Source organism: Aulonocara sp. 'chitande type north' Nkhata Bay, linkage group LG14, assembly GCF_057382095.1.
Source record: "Aulonocara sp. 'chitande type north' Nkhata Bay isolate Kocher_YH1m ecotype deep benthic linkage group LG14, A_spYH_male_GT1.1, whole genome shotgun sequence".
Lineage (NCBI taxonomy): Eukaryota > Metazoa > Chordata > Actinopteri > Cichliformes > Cichlidae > Aulonocara > Aulonocara sp. 'chitande type north' Nkhata Bay.
The window spans coordinates 37,761,431-37,778,399 of NC_141357.1; the positions used below are offsets into that span (position 1 = coordinate 37,761,431).

The window sequence follows — 16,969 nt, forward strand, 5'->3', positions numbered from 1 at the left end:
CCATGAATAAATGAACTTCTCCAGGGCACCGTAGCTAAACACAGCACTCACATATTGTGGCAATGAAGCATCATATGATCCATCTGTTTAACTCCCTCCCTGTAGTCCCACTAAGCAAGCTAACAGTGAATTAATTGTTTCTCTTTCTCCACTGCTCCCTCTTTAATAAAGATGTTTAAGTCCAAATGGTTTCCCTCTTGCGTTTGCATCAGGGCTTGTTTTTCAGTTACTGTTTGCTTCTTTGCTTACATATTGACCACAAGAGATCATTAACTGTGAAGTGTTAATGTCACTGATGTGCAAGTTTAAAACCTAGTAGCATAAAAATGAACAAAACATTATGGCAGAGCTCATATAAAAAGACAACAAGATTCCTGCAAAGTCATTTTCTTACGTAGCTACAATTTTTACATAAACTTGCGGTTTACTGCATAAATCCTCCACTGCCTCCAGCATCACCACTACTGTAGGGTAGTGTGTGAAAGGCTCCCCCACCCATCAAACACAGATTCTGGGATCAGAATAGAGAAAAAATGTATTAATCTTCAATTATTATCATATTTCTGGTATTCAGGGCATTCTCCAAAACAAACAACGTGAGTTGAGAAGCTCACTGTTATCTTTTGTGTTGATCATGTGCGTTTCTCTGGCAGAAATCACCAAATCACAACATTTGGAGGATGTTCAACTATTAAGCAGAAATAAATGCAGCACTTAAGCACTTTCTTATGTTTTCTTCATTTGTTCTTTATCTGTGCTTTTAATTCTGTTACAGTACAAAAGCATGAAGTGTTTATACAGACACATGGAATTATTAAAAAGTGGGGAAATTTGCAAACATCATTTCCTTTAACTTTAAGAGTATCCTGACAGAAACAGGAAATACTGTTGACAGATCAACATGTGCAGTGCACTACCGAGGCAACAAACAGCTGGTATAAACCATCCAGCAATGTTAACGACTCCTACAAGCCCTCCCTACTCCAACTCGTGCAACTCTGACCATCTTCCATTGTTTCTGATGGCCGCACACAGAGCTGTGCAGAAACAACAACTCCAGGACTGTTTTGAACAAACACAATGGGAACTGTGTGCTCAGCAAGCTGCACAGAGCACACAGGAATATACATCCACTGTTCTTCTTACAGGTGCTACTATCTGAACAATCATGGACAAAAAGATAAAATCCATCCCAAATACCGAAACATGGATGAACAAAGAGGTGAAATCCCTTCACAAAGCATAACTCTGAGATCCCCACAGCCTGCAGTGTTACCAGGTCAAGTAAAAAAAAAAAATCTATCTCCAGGAAGTGTGTGGAGGATCACTTTAACAGCAATGATACCAGGGGCATGTGGAAAAGCATCACAGCCATTAACTGACCACAAAGGCACAACACTTTGGCCAAAAAAGTCAGCACTTTTGTTGCCCACTTTCACTCCAGTAACCACACTCCACTTACGAAGATAACAACCACAGAGCATGCCGAGTCTCCCACACTAAACTCTGCAAGGCCAGGCCATGGAAAACTGCTGGACCAGATGGAGATCCAGGACTAAAATCTGTGTATCTTTAACTTATTCCTATCTGTGGAAACGGTCCATGCATGCCTCAAGTCAGCCATCGATGCTTCAGTGCCAGAGAAAGCAAACTGAAAGTGAAAGACTGGTCCTCTCCCACATCGAGGCCAATATCCTTACCTCTCTGCAATCACATCACAAGATACCATCCCTCTCTCCATACAGCCCTGACTCATCAAGAGGAATGGGTCACATATGTTAGGATACTATTTGTAGACAGTAGCTCTGCCTTTAATACTGCTCACCCACAGACTGCACCAGTTGGATCTCAGCTCACCAGTATATGTAACTGGATCCTCAGTTTCTTGTCAAAGCATCATCACGGTTTGGCACCAGTTTCTCTTCAATCAATGATGAATCAGTCTACAGAGTGGAGGTGCAAAATGTGGTGAGATGGTGCCCAGTGAACAACCACTCCCTGAACACAGAGAGTTGGTCACCAGGGACTGGAAGGAGTGTGTACCAACCTTCTTGATGACTCACATCTCTGTTCAGTACATAGGCACTATCAGACTACACACAGTCAAGTACTATAGGGGGATGTATAGAGTAAAACAAAGTAAAACGCATGCAGGACACTTTTGCACGGCTGATATAAAAAGAAGATCTGTTGAAAAGAGCAGAGGGGAAGGTAAACTTAAAAACTCAGCAATAAAGAGATGATTAATCACCTCGCTCAGTCTTTTTATTTAAAGGTAAAATAGCTGTGTTTAAGTTCGGGCTGTTTATTGGAGGTGCATGTTTGTTGTCATCTAAGACCCAGGATGATAAATATGCAGCTATCATACATGTTGGATCAGGCAGCTGATGGTTAAAAATCCTTTTTAAAGAAGTTTAAAGTTTAAAAAAAGTAAATTAACAATCTGATTATTTGACTGTGGAGCATTTCTGCATTTACTGCAACAACAACACAGCCAAAACTGTCTCCTGTTATGTGGACAGGAGAACACAAACAGTAGTTTGACTGCAGATTTATGAGAATTGCATTCATAAAATCATATTACTGGCCCTGCACAATAGAGATATATTGGAGAGTACTTCAATTTCATGTTTGTCTAATTGACTACATTTCAACATGGAGATGGAGAAAGCTTTATCTTTCCTTTAAAGACAAATTAAAGATGGATTATTAATAGCACTCTAAATAGTTCATGCTCATGTTCATCACAATGAATCAAAGTTTGACCAGGCCTTTAAAATCTGCAGTGGTCCTCAAGTCTGACTCAGATATTTCAAATAGCTTCCATGTGGAGTTCACATAGTTGTCAAATTTAGCCCTACATGTTCCCAGGCAGCAGGGGCAATAGCTCATAATCACATCAATCACATGCACAACAGCAGGGCCATATGTGCACAGATGTGTCTGACATGCCTGAGCTGGTGTGTAAATGTATCATCTAAACACGCAGAAGCATCACGCTGTGCTGATATTCTCATTAAATCTGAATTTTCCAAAATTCCTCAACAAGTCTGGAGCCTGCATTTGAACTGATAACAAATGTAAAATAAAAAAAAACTACCCTGATGTGTTGGACTTCTGTTTAACTGCAAAACAATAGAGAAGAGATAAGAATATAATGTGTGTAAAATGTACATGACCTGAATATAATTCAATTAGCCTTTAAAATGTCTCTGAGCTATAAAATCATTTCAGTGCCATTAGAGTAAAAATCACACAGCGACGTCATTGGTTATCTTTTGATCGGAATCAGAATCAGAAAGACTTTATTTATCCCCAAGAGGCAATTAACATGGATTTGTTTCAAATATATGAGCAGGACTCTAGATCTGAGTAGGTGATGTGAATTGTTCTGTTTATGCAACAGATCTGAGAGTTACAACAATGTATGGTAGTGAATCATGTATAATCATGAACAGTTTGCATGTTATTGCCAGCGTCACTCCTTTCAGTCATAAACTGATATTACACTGATGGCTCTGCACTGCCATTTAATCGCTGACTTGCACCAAAGCCCCTTTGAAGATGGCAGCTGGCTGCAGCCGACCTCCATCTTCACACAAACCATTTCAAAGACAACAAAACTGCAAATTCATTGCACACCAATAATTTTGACAGTTGTGTTATGGTAATAAGTCTGTTACTTTACATAACATTTTCTGTTATTTATGACCATTTGATAAACAAACATCCACTTATGCTTAAGCAAATTAACCCTTATTTAAATGCTTAAAAATATTTATATTCCAATCTTGATGAGTTTCCTTTATGGGAAAATTCACCATCAGATCGGTGATGAAGCATAATCAGAGCTAAAGTGGCTCAGCTGCTTAAACAGCCCTTAAGTGACAGATTACAGCTCCATTAATTAGCTTATTAAAACTGCATCAGTTGTTTGCAAAGGAAATCCTTTATGCGTCGTATCTGTGGTTTGATTGGGCCCCACAGCAGATGCCGCAGAGTGGATGCAGTTTCACATAGAAGCCACTATGATCAGATCGAGGGCTGTCTCACTCCTGCAGCCTGTCCTACTTGTAGATGTTGTCCACTCTGACCTGATGGTGCACGGTCGCTCATACTGGCCTGTCAATGGTTGACATTATACAGTGGGGCAAAAAAGTATTTAGTCAGCCACTGATTGTGCAAGTTCCCCCACCTAAAATGATGACAGAGGTCAGTAATTTGCACCAGAGGTACACTTCACCTGTGAGAGACAGAATGTGAAAAAAAAATCCATGAATCCACATGGTAGGATTTGTAAAGAATTTATTCGTAAATCAGGGTGGAAAATAAGTATTTGGTCACCTCAAACAAGGAAAATCTCTGGCTCTCACAGACCTGTAACGTCTTCTGTAAGAAGCTTTTCTGTCCCCCACTCGTTACCTGTATGACTGGCACCTGTTTGAACTCATCATCTGTATAAAAGACACCTGTCCACAGCCTCAAACAGTCAGACTCCAAACTCCGCCATGGCCAAGACCAAAGAGCTTTCGAAGGACACCAGGAAAAGTATTGTAGACCTGCACCAGACTGGGAAGAGTGAATCTACAATAGGCAAGCAGCTTGGTGTGAAAAAATCAACTGTGGGAGCAATCATCAGAAAATGGAAGACATACAAGACCACTGATAATCTCCCTCGATCTGGGGCTCCACGCAAGATCTCATCCCGTGGGGTCAAAATGATCATGAGAACGGTGAGCAAAGATCCCAGAACCACACGGGGGGACCTGGTGAATGACCTGCAGAGAGCTGGGACCAAAGTAACAAAGGTCACCATCAGTAACACACTACAACGGCAGGGAATCAAATCCCGCAGTGCCAGACGTGTTCCGCTGCTGAAGCCAGTGCATGTCCAGGCCCGTCTGAAGTTTGCCAGAGAGCACATGGATGATACAGCAGAGGATTGGGAGAATGTCATGTGGTCAGATGAAACCAAAGTAGAACTTTTTGGTATAAACTCAACTCGTCGTGTTTGGAGGAAGAAGAATACTGAGTTGCATCCCAAGAACACCATACCTACTGTGAAGCATGGGGGTGGAAACATCATGCTATGGGGCTGTTTTTCTGCCAAGGGGACAGGACGACTGATCCGTGTTAAGGACAGAATGAATGGGGCCATGTATCGTGAGATTTTGAGCCAAAACCTCCTTCCATCAGTGAGAACTTTGAAGATGAAACGAGGCTGGGTCTTCCAACATGACAATGATCCAAAACACACCGCCCGGGCAACAAAGGAGTGGCTCCGTAAGAAGCATTTGAAAGTCCTGGAGTGGCCTAGCCAGTCTCCAGACCTCAACCCCATAGAAAATCTGTGGCGGGAGTTGAAAGTCCGTGTTGCTCGGCGACAGCCCCAAAACATCACTGCTCTCGAGAAGATCTGCATGGAGGAATGGGCCAAAATACCAGCTACTGTGTGTGCAAACCTGGTAAAGACCTATAGTAAACGTTTGACCTCTGTTATTGCCAACAAAGGTTATGTTACAAAGTATTGAGTTGTATTTTTGTTATTGACCAAATACTTATTTTCCACCCTGATTTACGAATAAATTCTTTACAAATCCTACCATGTGGATTCATGGATTTTTTTTTTCACATTCTGTCTCTCACAGTTGAAGTGTACCTCTGGTGCAAATTACTGACCTCTGTCATCATTTTAGGTGGGGGAACTTGCACAATCGGTGGCTGACTAAATACTTTTTTGCCCCACTGTATGTGCGTGGGTGTGCAAGCATTTGGATTGGGATTTTTTGAAGGGGGGTTTTTGTGAAAATGTTTGCTATAAAGTCCATCTAATGAGTAGCTGCCACATGTGATCTCAAAATGCTTCTTTTGCATTACTCTCAAACACTCATCTCCTCAGTAAGTGCTGACATGTCTTTTCTTTCTCCTCCAGTTTGCTGCTCCATACTTTCTATGTGTTTTGTTTTGTTTTATTTGAACGGACCCAGGGTCTGTCCACAGGAACAAGGTCAAAGGAGGGAGAGTCTCCTTCCTGTGCTGGTGACAAAAAATAAGTTGCGATTGAAAAAAAAAGCTTTCAAACTGACCTTTCTGTCATCTGCTTCCACTGTCAGTCCTTTCTGACACCTAAAACAAGAAGAAGAAGTTCAGAATTAGTTTATTATCACTTTATCAGGTACGGCAGCAATGTTGTGATCGATACTTCAAACCCACGGAGCAGAAGCACATTGACATATCAAGCTGCACATACACATAGAATAGCAGATCCATTTACTGTTGCTCCTTTCAGTAGATTAATGAAAACATCACAAGGCTTAAACACGTTTGATTATTTACTGTGATTCCTCATGAACCGATTTTTTTATTGACAAATTTTCCAGCTGATGCAAAGATCTTTCGGCTGTAAGAGCAGCACTCAAGCTGTGGTCTAAACAAATTAAAGCGGGCGTCTTACCCCCATTCCTATTATATTTTTATTATGGCAGTTAGCGAGAAGGAAGGGCAGAAGAGGAAGTCATGAGTCAGATTTGATGTTGCGAGAATATAGTTGAACCCACTGAGTCATCACGACACCAATTCTCATTTCATCTTTTAGCATTTGTTGCCAAACTGCATCTCTTCGCAATAAAGAAACGGAGCAACTCAGAGGCAAATGGATTCATTTTAAAGACGCAGAGGCGGCTGACAAATGGAAGTCATCATGCAGGAGAAGGAATGAATGTTGGCAAAAACAGCAGAATAAATTACAGGGACGAGTTTTGTTCCATCTACACGTCTGCCTATCTGACAGATGACTTATAAACACTGGAAAAGTGAGGGCATGAGAGATGGAGTGTGATTCAGGGAGACATGGAGCAAAGAGGCTGCGACAGAAGCAATTCAAAAAATGAGCAAAAATAGATTGATCAATCAGCTTTAACTACAGAGCTTCTTGTCTCCACTTCTTTTCTCCATTTTGTCTTCTTTCTTGTGCCATCTTCTTCCACTCCCCCATCATTCTTCCTTCAATTGTCCCATTTCCTCGTCTCTCAGATTTACTTCCCAGTTCTGTATCTTTCCTTTCCTCTTGCTAACTTATTTCAATGGAAATCTCATCAGACAGTGTAGATTATCAAAAGCCTTCTTGGGGTGTCTGCTTCTGAATGAAATTGGACTACTTGAGTTATAAAACGCAGCCAGCTACTTTGATCTCAAGATAGCATCGCTAACGTCACAGAGTGCTCGACATTTGCGTGTGTGTTTTGGTACTTATGAGATCTTTTTGCAAGAACAGAAAATGCACAAGAGAGATGAGGTTGGAGATGGGGACATTTTGGGATTTGATTTAAACTAAGTTGGGTAAAGAATGGATAAAGCATTTAGCAGACAAGTGTATTAATAATGGAGCCTGGCTGGAGGGCCTCGAGGTACAAAGACAGGGAAAGTTGGTCTTTTTGTTTGTTGTTTTTTTTGATCATGGGGTTAAACCTAAGGCTTCCAGGTGTTTGACTGCAGAAGTAATTCAGCCTCATTTTGAGGTAACACCCACTGCCATTAATCAGGATGGCAAACACAAACAGTAGGCAAATTGTTGGTGACCCTCCCGAGTGTTTTTTTATCATCTTATAATTGAGCAATAACCAAGGTTATTATCATTAACGAAAACTAACGAAATAACGAAAACTAGAAGTGAAAAAACATTTTCGTTAACGGAAATAAAAATAAAAACAAAAAAAGGAAAACTAACTAAAACTGTAATGAGTGTCCACAAAACTAACTAAAATTAACTGAATTTATAGCAAAATGTGTTTAGTTTTCGTTGATGTGTGCGTGTCCTACAATAGTCAAGGGTGAAAATGAAGTTTAGTTTCCAGATTTTTTCTTGCTGTCTCATTATGCCAGCAGGTGGCAGCACGTTAGTCGAGTCGTCTGTGTTGCTGCTCCGTCCACGCGCAGAATCATGTCAGGAAAAGTCAGGAGAAAGCGCCAGAGTCCAATTTGGGATTACTTTGAATATGACTGTGTTTTGGATAAAGCAAGTGTCTTGTAGTGGAAAGAGACAAATTATGAGGGACATTTCTAAAGGGAAAAAAATCCCACAAACCTTAAAGTGCACTTGAAAAGCTCACACAAGAAGGCTAACCTAGCTTAGCTTGAGAAGGTAAGGGAGCACACTCAACCCTCATCCCCAGAAAACAGAAGCTAACCCCAGGCAAGGCAGCGTGATGCATCCCGAGACAGCAGGACGGGGACATCTACACAACTGTGTGAGTCAATTGCCTTCACAAAGTTTATCAATTCACTTGAACCAAAATTATGAACACCCGGTGCTGCAAGAGCTAATAGTCTCATTGGGGCCAAGATATACATTTTATAGTTGCCTGGTATCAATGGTTGTTCATCTGCCTTTATTTATTTATTTATTTAAAGAACCCATAGGTGGGAATGTGAGTTGTCTGTCTCTGCGTGTTAGCCCTGCGACAGACAGGCGACCTGTGCAGGGTGCAGGGTATGGTAGCTGGAATAGCAACATACCCAAGGATGAGCAGAAGAGCATGACTGATATGATGAAACTGGGATTTTGTTACACTTAATTATTGCAAACACAACTAAACCTATAACTGAAACTAATCAAAACTAAACTGAAACTAAGGATTTTCAAAAAACTAAAAACTAAACTAAACTAGCAAACAATTGGTAAAAACTAATTAAAACTGATATAAAATTGAAAATCTGAAGTCAAAACTAAATAAAAATAAAAACGAATGAAAATTGCAAAACTATTAAAACCCTGGCAATAACATAACAGAAAAACAGCTGCTGTTAAAATAAAACCAAGACACAATAAACTTTATTAAAGCCAACGAGTTCAACGTATAAATAACAGGAATGTATTTGTACTAACACTGAGATCGATTTTAGAGTTTAAATACTGGTGAATGCTGCCATGCCCATGAAAATGACAACAACTACACATTCCAGTGGCTCAGACACAAGCTAGCCTCCAGAGACAATAACCAACTGTGGCCACCAGGTGGCAGTACTTTACAGGCTGGATGCAAACAATCAACGCCTTTATGGGATGTAAGCTTTCAGTTTGGCATGTTTTAATTGACACATATTTCCCAGAGTAAGTATTGCTTGCTCTGCTCAGATGAATATTTTTGTTTTACTTACTTAAACAATTCAACTTTACAATATGCCTTTCTGAGATTTGGAGAAGTACCGCCTATATAAGGTCCATCAAAGTTTTTCTTTACTTGGAGAGTAGCAGTTATTTGGCAAAACATTTGACCTTGATTGATTTCAGGTCATAACCCTGTCCAAGTTGACATCATGGCACCATTTTCTTGTGTCATAACTAAAGTGAAAGTGTCCCAAGCAACACAGATCCGGCTACGGAGCATGGCTGGATATTCTAGTGTAGTCTTTGATGTGCTCCTTTGGTGGTCCCGGGTGGCAGGGGGAGGGTTCCTTACTGCCTGGAGCCCTGCATGGGTCCCTGATCTCGGCTCACACCTGCAGCCTCTCTCTTTCTCCTGCTGGGATGAGTGTGCCGATATCGAGATGTGTGGCCTTAGGTCTTGGGTACTCCTGGGGGCTGCGCATGGCCCAGTTCTCGTGGATCCATCTCTATCTGCCTTTGACTCCTGGTTAGTGTTACTGTAGCTTCTCAATTTCAAGTACATTTCATGACAAAGACACACACACATTTGACACTCTCTGTCTCTCTTTCTTTTTCATACTCAGACACACACACACACACACACACACACACACACACACACACACACACACACACACACACACACACACACCAGAAGAAGCATTTCCAATTTTTTTTGTTGCAGTTGGCGATACAGTGTGCATTTCTATTTGTACTGTATCCTTTTATTACATCTTCCCCTATTATCCCTACCTTTTTTTCTCCTTTCCTTCCTGTCCTGCCTTAGACATTGTCATACTGTATACCACATATAATGTAATAACTGAAATAACACAAATGGAAATGAAGAAATAAGCGGATAAAAGAAAGACACAAACAAGAGGAGCTAACAGAGAATTTAAAGAACTGATCTTGGAAAAGCGAGACATGTTTGGCACAACAAGCGCATTAAGATCATAAGTCTGATTGCAAAAGCTGCCAGGCAGGACAGAATTAAAAACACACACAAAAAAGACACAGATTAGGCTGAAATCTGTTTACATGTTGCACATAATGTGTTTCTAGTAGCATCCACCACCAGCTACTATATTTTGTGCCTTAATACAGAAAAAATAACAGATTCCTTACAAACACACTTGGTGCCCGAAGCGCTGCAGATGTCACCAGGTCAGGGCCCTCACATTAAACTTCAGAGTGGACCAGGGCCAAGCCTGTGCATTGTTGTGAAGGAAGCATGGCTATGGTTGCCTAATACAATTATCTGTGGACCTTCTACACAACCCATACAGCCCATATTCTATTAAATCTTCCTCTGTGTGGTGTCATTACTGCTGAGGCCCTTTTAAAGACTATGGCTAAAAAGGAAGGCTCTGAAAAGTTCAAGCACACTTTGATGCTAAGTAGCTGAGCTGGAGGAGATATGAGTTCAAGGGAGGACTAATAGAAAATTATTGTGTGGTTTTCCTTTTAAATAGAAAAGTTGCTATATGGGCTAATGGCATGCAGCACGGAAAGTTTTTATGCTGATGATAGTGTATAGTTTCAAGTATAAGTAAAGAAGTAAACAAGAGAAGTGCTGAGACATGAATGTATTAGCATTTGAACCAACAGACAGGCAGGCAGGCCCAAGCACGCACACACACACACACACACACACACACACACACACACACGTGTGCTTCTTATATTGTAAACAAATTACGAAGTGTGCGTGTGCTACATGTACAACCACCAACACTGACAATAAACCCGTGCAGCTCAGAAGCTGGGCATTGAACCCCTGACTCTACCACCATTATTACATTTACATCTGTGAAAAATGTTTCTAAGTTTTAAAACTTCATTAGTTGCATTACTCGTTTGTATTAAACAAAATGTAATTAGAATATCATATTGCTACTATTACTAGTCCCACTTAAAGTATGTTATGTGTTAAGTAATAAATAATTTGGTTCTAACACACAAAGCAGTGAGTAGAAAAACAGCAAATAGCTTGCATACTGTCACTGAAATGCCCAGAAGATGGGCTTCAAAGTGTCTATCAAACCTAATGCCAGTGTATTCCTACTGTACTGTTCATTCAGGTTAAATAATGAGAACCACTGGTGAAAAAAACATTGGTTGGGATTTTAAATGTAAAAAAACATATTCTTGGATGTAAAATTGAATTATGACAACCCTAAAAGCGGGAAATGCCATGATGGACCAACAGTTGGCCATGTTGGCCACATCTAACTTAACATGCTATGATTCTTACAAGTAGTTCGGGTTTAGATGTTCAGTGGTTAAGAGAAGACAAAACCTCATAAGCAAAAGGGGCTTTTTCAGGTGTGCGTTGTAAATGTAAAAAAGAACCTTTAACTGCAAGACCCTGTGAGAAAAGCACATAACAGGAATCAGGTATTCAAATCTGCCTTCAGGTGATGTTAAAATATACATCATCCAGATACAAAAGAACTTAGACTCAAACTGACTGAAAGTCAGGTTACTACTAGTACTGAAGGAGAACCACTAACAAAAAATAACTGCACTCATTAACGTGCTTACAGTGACCAAACACGTTTGGTTTCAAGGAAGTTGCACAGGTTGTGCGAGCCGTCTCCATCAGTCTCAAACAGATTGCAAATGGTTGGAAATTGATTGCCATCTAATTTATAAATCCACACAGATCGCCTGCCAACTCATCTGCTTCTTCAAATAATAACACATAGAAATGAGAGTTACTGAGACTTGAGGCAGGCAATGTACTGTAAATCGCACTAAATATGTTCCCAAAAAGCACATCTTTTTTGATGCTGATACACTATGTGTGTGACAGTTGCTGCTAGCACTGTTTATTTGTTTGGAATGAGAGGAGAGAGATGCTATGAGAATGAGTGTGTAATTGGCACAGCTGGATTGCTCAAAGCTGTGAGCAGAGTGCCAAGACTTTGGCTCTGTCCACTCTACATATTCCTGCTCCATAATAATACTGAGATTATCAAACAGAGCAGAACTGAACTAATGTTAATGAAGGAAGGAGTGTGTTTATAGGGTCAAATGGTGGACTCTCCACCATTTGACCCTATAACTAAAGAAGCTTCTCGGGTGAGAGGTGAAACGTCTTCAAGCAATTTAAAGAGGTCCAGACGCTTTTCTTTCCAAGCTCCTCAGACTATGATGACCTGGATGACTGAGAACCTTCACAGACTCTCACCTGTCTTTTTCTCAGTAGTGTGCATAGCTGTTGTGACTTGGCTCAATATAAATAAAATCAAACTGAACTGAAATTGAACAGACACAGCAACATTCATGTTGCTTTTTTTTCTTGTATTTACTTCGATAGCTGCTGTTACATATGTCAGGCAAAATTCAGCCATTAATAAGACTGTGTTAATGTGTTACGTTAATGACTGAGTGTTAAATTAATATACACAATATTCACACACACCATTTCCTCTTCAGACATTCAAATTCAAATGTAACAGCATACATTATCATGTGTTTATGAGTTAAATCACCCATCCACTTAGCACTGCCTTTAAATATTGCCGCGCAAGTTCAATAGTAAATAATCTGAAATGATGTCGACATGCCAAAGCTCAGTTTAAAGAATTACAATTATACTATTATACTACAATATAGTAGCATAATGTACGATCAAAACAACCAGCTTTGAGATTTATTTCTGCCTTCCTGAAGCGCGTCAGCTTCTCTGTGTTGTTTTTTTTTAAACCCAAATGTTTGAAGCACGTGATTTACCCAAATCAACAACAAACTTTCCGAGATTCTGTTCTGAGACACTTTGCATGAAGTACGGCTCATGAAGTTCTAACTGTGATCAAATGAGTTAATGATGGCTGGGGTTGATCTTTTGCTGCTCCTCTCTGTCACCACATTATAGCAGCTGCACCATCATTTGCAAAGCCAACAAACCATATGTGTAACATTCCTCCATCATATCTGGGCTTTCTAACTGCAGGATGTGAGACAGCACCTCAAGTGCAACTCTAATTTAATTCACACACTGCAGAAAAACCCAGAGTGATGCGTGGATTTATGCACATTACACCGTAACAGTATCTCTGTTAACACACGGCTGGCTCAGGATCTGAAAGTAATGGTTTATGTTCGTCTACATATCGTTCAGATCAGCTGTTAGACACAGATGTCAGGTTCTGAAAGGGTGAATAGTTATAATCTCAGTTCTCAGGACCACACAGGGTCGAGCTTTATAACAGTTAACAGCAATACAGTCGTGAACAGATTGTAAGTGTCAACTCAATCAGGCTGAAAAAAAAACCCCTGATACACAGACTCTGTCTTACTGCTGTTTTGTTGCCTTCTTGACGCATCAAAGTCAGTTTAAAGACAGTAAATGACAGAATTGTCCTGTTAAGTGACCGTTTCAAAGGCGAGACAATCGCACCCCCAAACACCGTCCATACCCTCTCAGGGAATGCTTTCGCTAATGAAGGGTACATAAATCCTTCTTAAAGACCCGCGTAATATGACATGGGGCCACAACTGTGAGTCATTACTATTATCATCCTGTCACAGCAGCCAGTCTCTGTACAGAGCTGGAGCTCGTGAACCCCCCCCCCGATCTTCACTGTGCCTCACCAGCTGATTATCTTTGCTTGGATAAAGCAGGAAAAGCACACAGATTAGTCCTTCAAATGAAGCTGTTAATACAAACCTGTATGTCCACACCGATCATAGGTGTGGACTGTGCACACTAACCGTCTATAATCTGTTGTTAATTCCATACTTGAGGTTGTAAAATGTTGCAAAATATTAACGAGACAAGGTGATAAAAACCTGTGATATGGCTACTTTGTGACATCATAAAGGTGAATGCTGCAAACAGCTGCCTGCTTGTCTGTACTCTCATGCCACCCTGCACTGCTCACTGCACGTTACACTCTGAATATACTGAGACGCTTTATTGCCATCTGCCACTTACTTTACTTTTAGTATGCTACTTTGATTCCTTTCCTTTTTTTGTAATTGAGCTGTTTTACATTATGGAGCCGTTGCCAGATTGTTTTATTGTGTGGATGCCTTAATAGGCATCCACACTATTGAGTTCCTGTTTCTCTTTATTCTTTATTATTCCGGGTGTTTCCGTACACTTTTCGCCGTGGATCTACTTCCACAATTTTTGTGCTATTTTCACCGTTCAAACTCTAAACTGTTCTGCTCTTTCTGCTAATGCCGGCTATGACTTTTGGTGTTTATTACTATTATACTTTTTAAAATATTACACTTTTTTCCTTTAATTTGTCCCATTGGAATGAATGGGAAACTTCCACAATTCTGCTAAAACTTTCTTGTCTTTGAAACTTAACTACTGCCTCATACTTTCACCTAGAAACTCCATTCAAACTTTAAAACGTTCTCAAATGATTGGGCTATTCCTGTGTGATTCAGCTTTTTCAGATCTTCTACCGTTTTCATCTTATCTCTCTTTAAGTCTTCAGTTGCAAAATTGTGATTTTTCAGAAAATACATGCGTTGCTATGGTTGCTATGCAATTAACTCAGAGGGGACAGTGAAACTGTTTGAATTTTCTCTTCATGTCCAAACAACTTCTTGCTACTCGCTCAATTTCCACTCAAGCCGCACAAATTATACATCAAAACGTAGGTATTTTTGCTGGCTTTCAGAAAATGTCCCTATCATTGTTGTGGGACTCATAGATATTTTGCAAATCTCCTCAGAGTAACACAAAGTGTGAAAACTCTCCATATAAACTCAATGGAGAGTTTGTTCAAAATCACCGCTGGATTTCTGTAATGAGAGGTATTTTCAAATTGTCATATCTCCTTAACGAAGCAAAGTTAAGACATAAGGCTTGTCCCTGTATATCTTCAGACACTCCTGATGCTCACAATTCAAGAATTATTTTCTCACCTATTACCGTTCTGAGATGAGGTAGACTTGATTGAGGGGTGGAAATTTGTCCCTCTCTCAGATTTCATCAGATTTCAAATTCTGGAAATGAGGCACTTTTTTCTCTCATCATATCTTTTTGATGGATTTCCACAGAGCCCTGAAAATTTCCATGACTGTTCACCAAAGCCTGCTGTTTCTTACGGTGAAAGAATGATTTTGATGCTCCATATAGATTTAGAGTTACCAAAGGTTGTTTGAGAGCAAGTCAAGGCAGTTTTTGCTTCGCCTCTACTCAGTTACAGTGTATTACAAGTCATATATCTTTAACAATTTATATTTTATCTCTGAATTATGAAGACCTGAAGATTTCCCCATCTCTTCTGAATAAAACGATGCCTGAATGACCGTTCTAGCCTCTACGGTTAGGAAATTATGGCCATTTGTTCGAGGGGAATCCTGAATGTCAGAAATACACTGAAGAAAACTCACACCTCTCTCTGTGTCTGTGTGTGTAAGGGCTGACTACAGCAGGTGCAGCTAATTTAACTGACCTACATATACCAAGCCCAGACTCTCCACAGCTCCTGTTCCCTTTACTCTCTGTGTATGTGTGTCTGTGTATCAATATTTCTCCTATGTTTAAGTATTACTCCTCAATCATAGTATTTCTGCTAAAGCAAAGTACTTCTGCTACATCTTAGTACTTCTGCTAATTCATAGTATTTCTGCTAATTCATAGTATTTTTGCAAAATCATGGTATTTGTGCAAAATCATTGTTTTGAGGCCAAATCATAATTTTTCTGTTATTTTATAATATATGTGCTGAATATATTATATGTGCCAAATCATAGTATTTATCCCAAATTATAGTATTTATGCCAAATTACAGTATTTCTGCTAAAAAGCAGAAATAGTCCTTTTTAGCAGGAATTTCTGCCAAAGTGTTTATGTTAAAACATAGTCCATCCATCCATCCATTCGCTTATCCTTTTCAGGGTCGCGGGGGGCGCTGGAGCCTATCCCAGCTGTCATAGGGCGAGAGGCGGGGTACACCCTGGACAGGTCGCCAGTCTGTCGCAGGGCCAACACAGAGGGACAGACAACCATTCGTGCTCACATTCACTCACACATTCACACCTAGTGGCAATTTGGATTTTCCAATTAACCTATCCCCTCAAGCTGCATGTCTTTGGACGGTGGGAGGAAGCCGGAGTACCCGGAGAGAACCCACGCAAACACGGGGAGAACATGCAAACTCCACACAGAAAGACCCCGGCCCGATGTTGGAATTGAACTCAGGACCTTCTTGCTGTGCGGCAACAGTGCTAACCACTGTGCCACCGTGCTGGTATTTCTGCTAAATCACAGTATTCCTGCCAAATCATAGTATTTGTACTGAAACATAGTACTTCTGCCCAATCATAGTATTTGTACTAAATTATAGTATTTATGCCAAATTACAGTATTTCTGCTAAAAAGCAGAAATAGTCCTTTTTAGCAGGAATTTCTGCCAAAGTATTTATGTTAAAACATAGTATTTCTGCTAAATCAGAGTATTCCTGCCAAATCATAGTATTTGTACTGAAACATAGTACTTCTGCCCAATCATAGTATTTCTACTAAATGATAGTACTTGTGCCAAATCATAGTATTTGTGCCAAAGCATCGTATTTGTATGGAGTCATAGTATTTCTTCTAAATCATAGTATTTCAATCAAATCTCAGTAGTTGTTGTTAAAACGCAGTATTATTGCCAAATCATAGTATTTGTACCCAATCATAGTATTTCTGCTAAATCATAGCATTTGTGCCAAATCATGGTATTTGTGCAAAAACATAGTATATCTCTTATGTTATAGTATTACTACTAAGGCATAGTATTTCTGCCAAATCATAGTATTTGTACTAAATCGTAGTACTTGTGCCAAATCATAGTATTTGTTGCA

At 40.0% G+C, this 16,969-nt stretch overlaps 1 protein-coding gene across 5 annotated transcripts in view; it reads right to left on the reverse strand.

The window, feature by feature from the left end:
• Nucleotides 1-16,969, reverse strand: part of LOC147315212 (leucine-rich repeat and fibronectin type III domain-containing protein 1-like protein) — a 422,384-nt gene that overhangs the window by 320,619 nt on the left and 84,796 nt on the right. For all 5 annotated transcript variants that reach the window (XM_086262477.1, XM_086262476.1, XM_086262475.1 and 2 more), the window contains exon 2: nt 6,087-6,126. The gene's annotated coding sequence lies outside the window, so the exon portion shown is untranslated. The remainder of the gene's footprint in view (nt 1-6,086; nt 6,127-16,969) is intronic.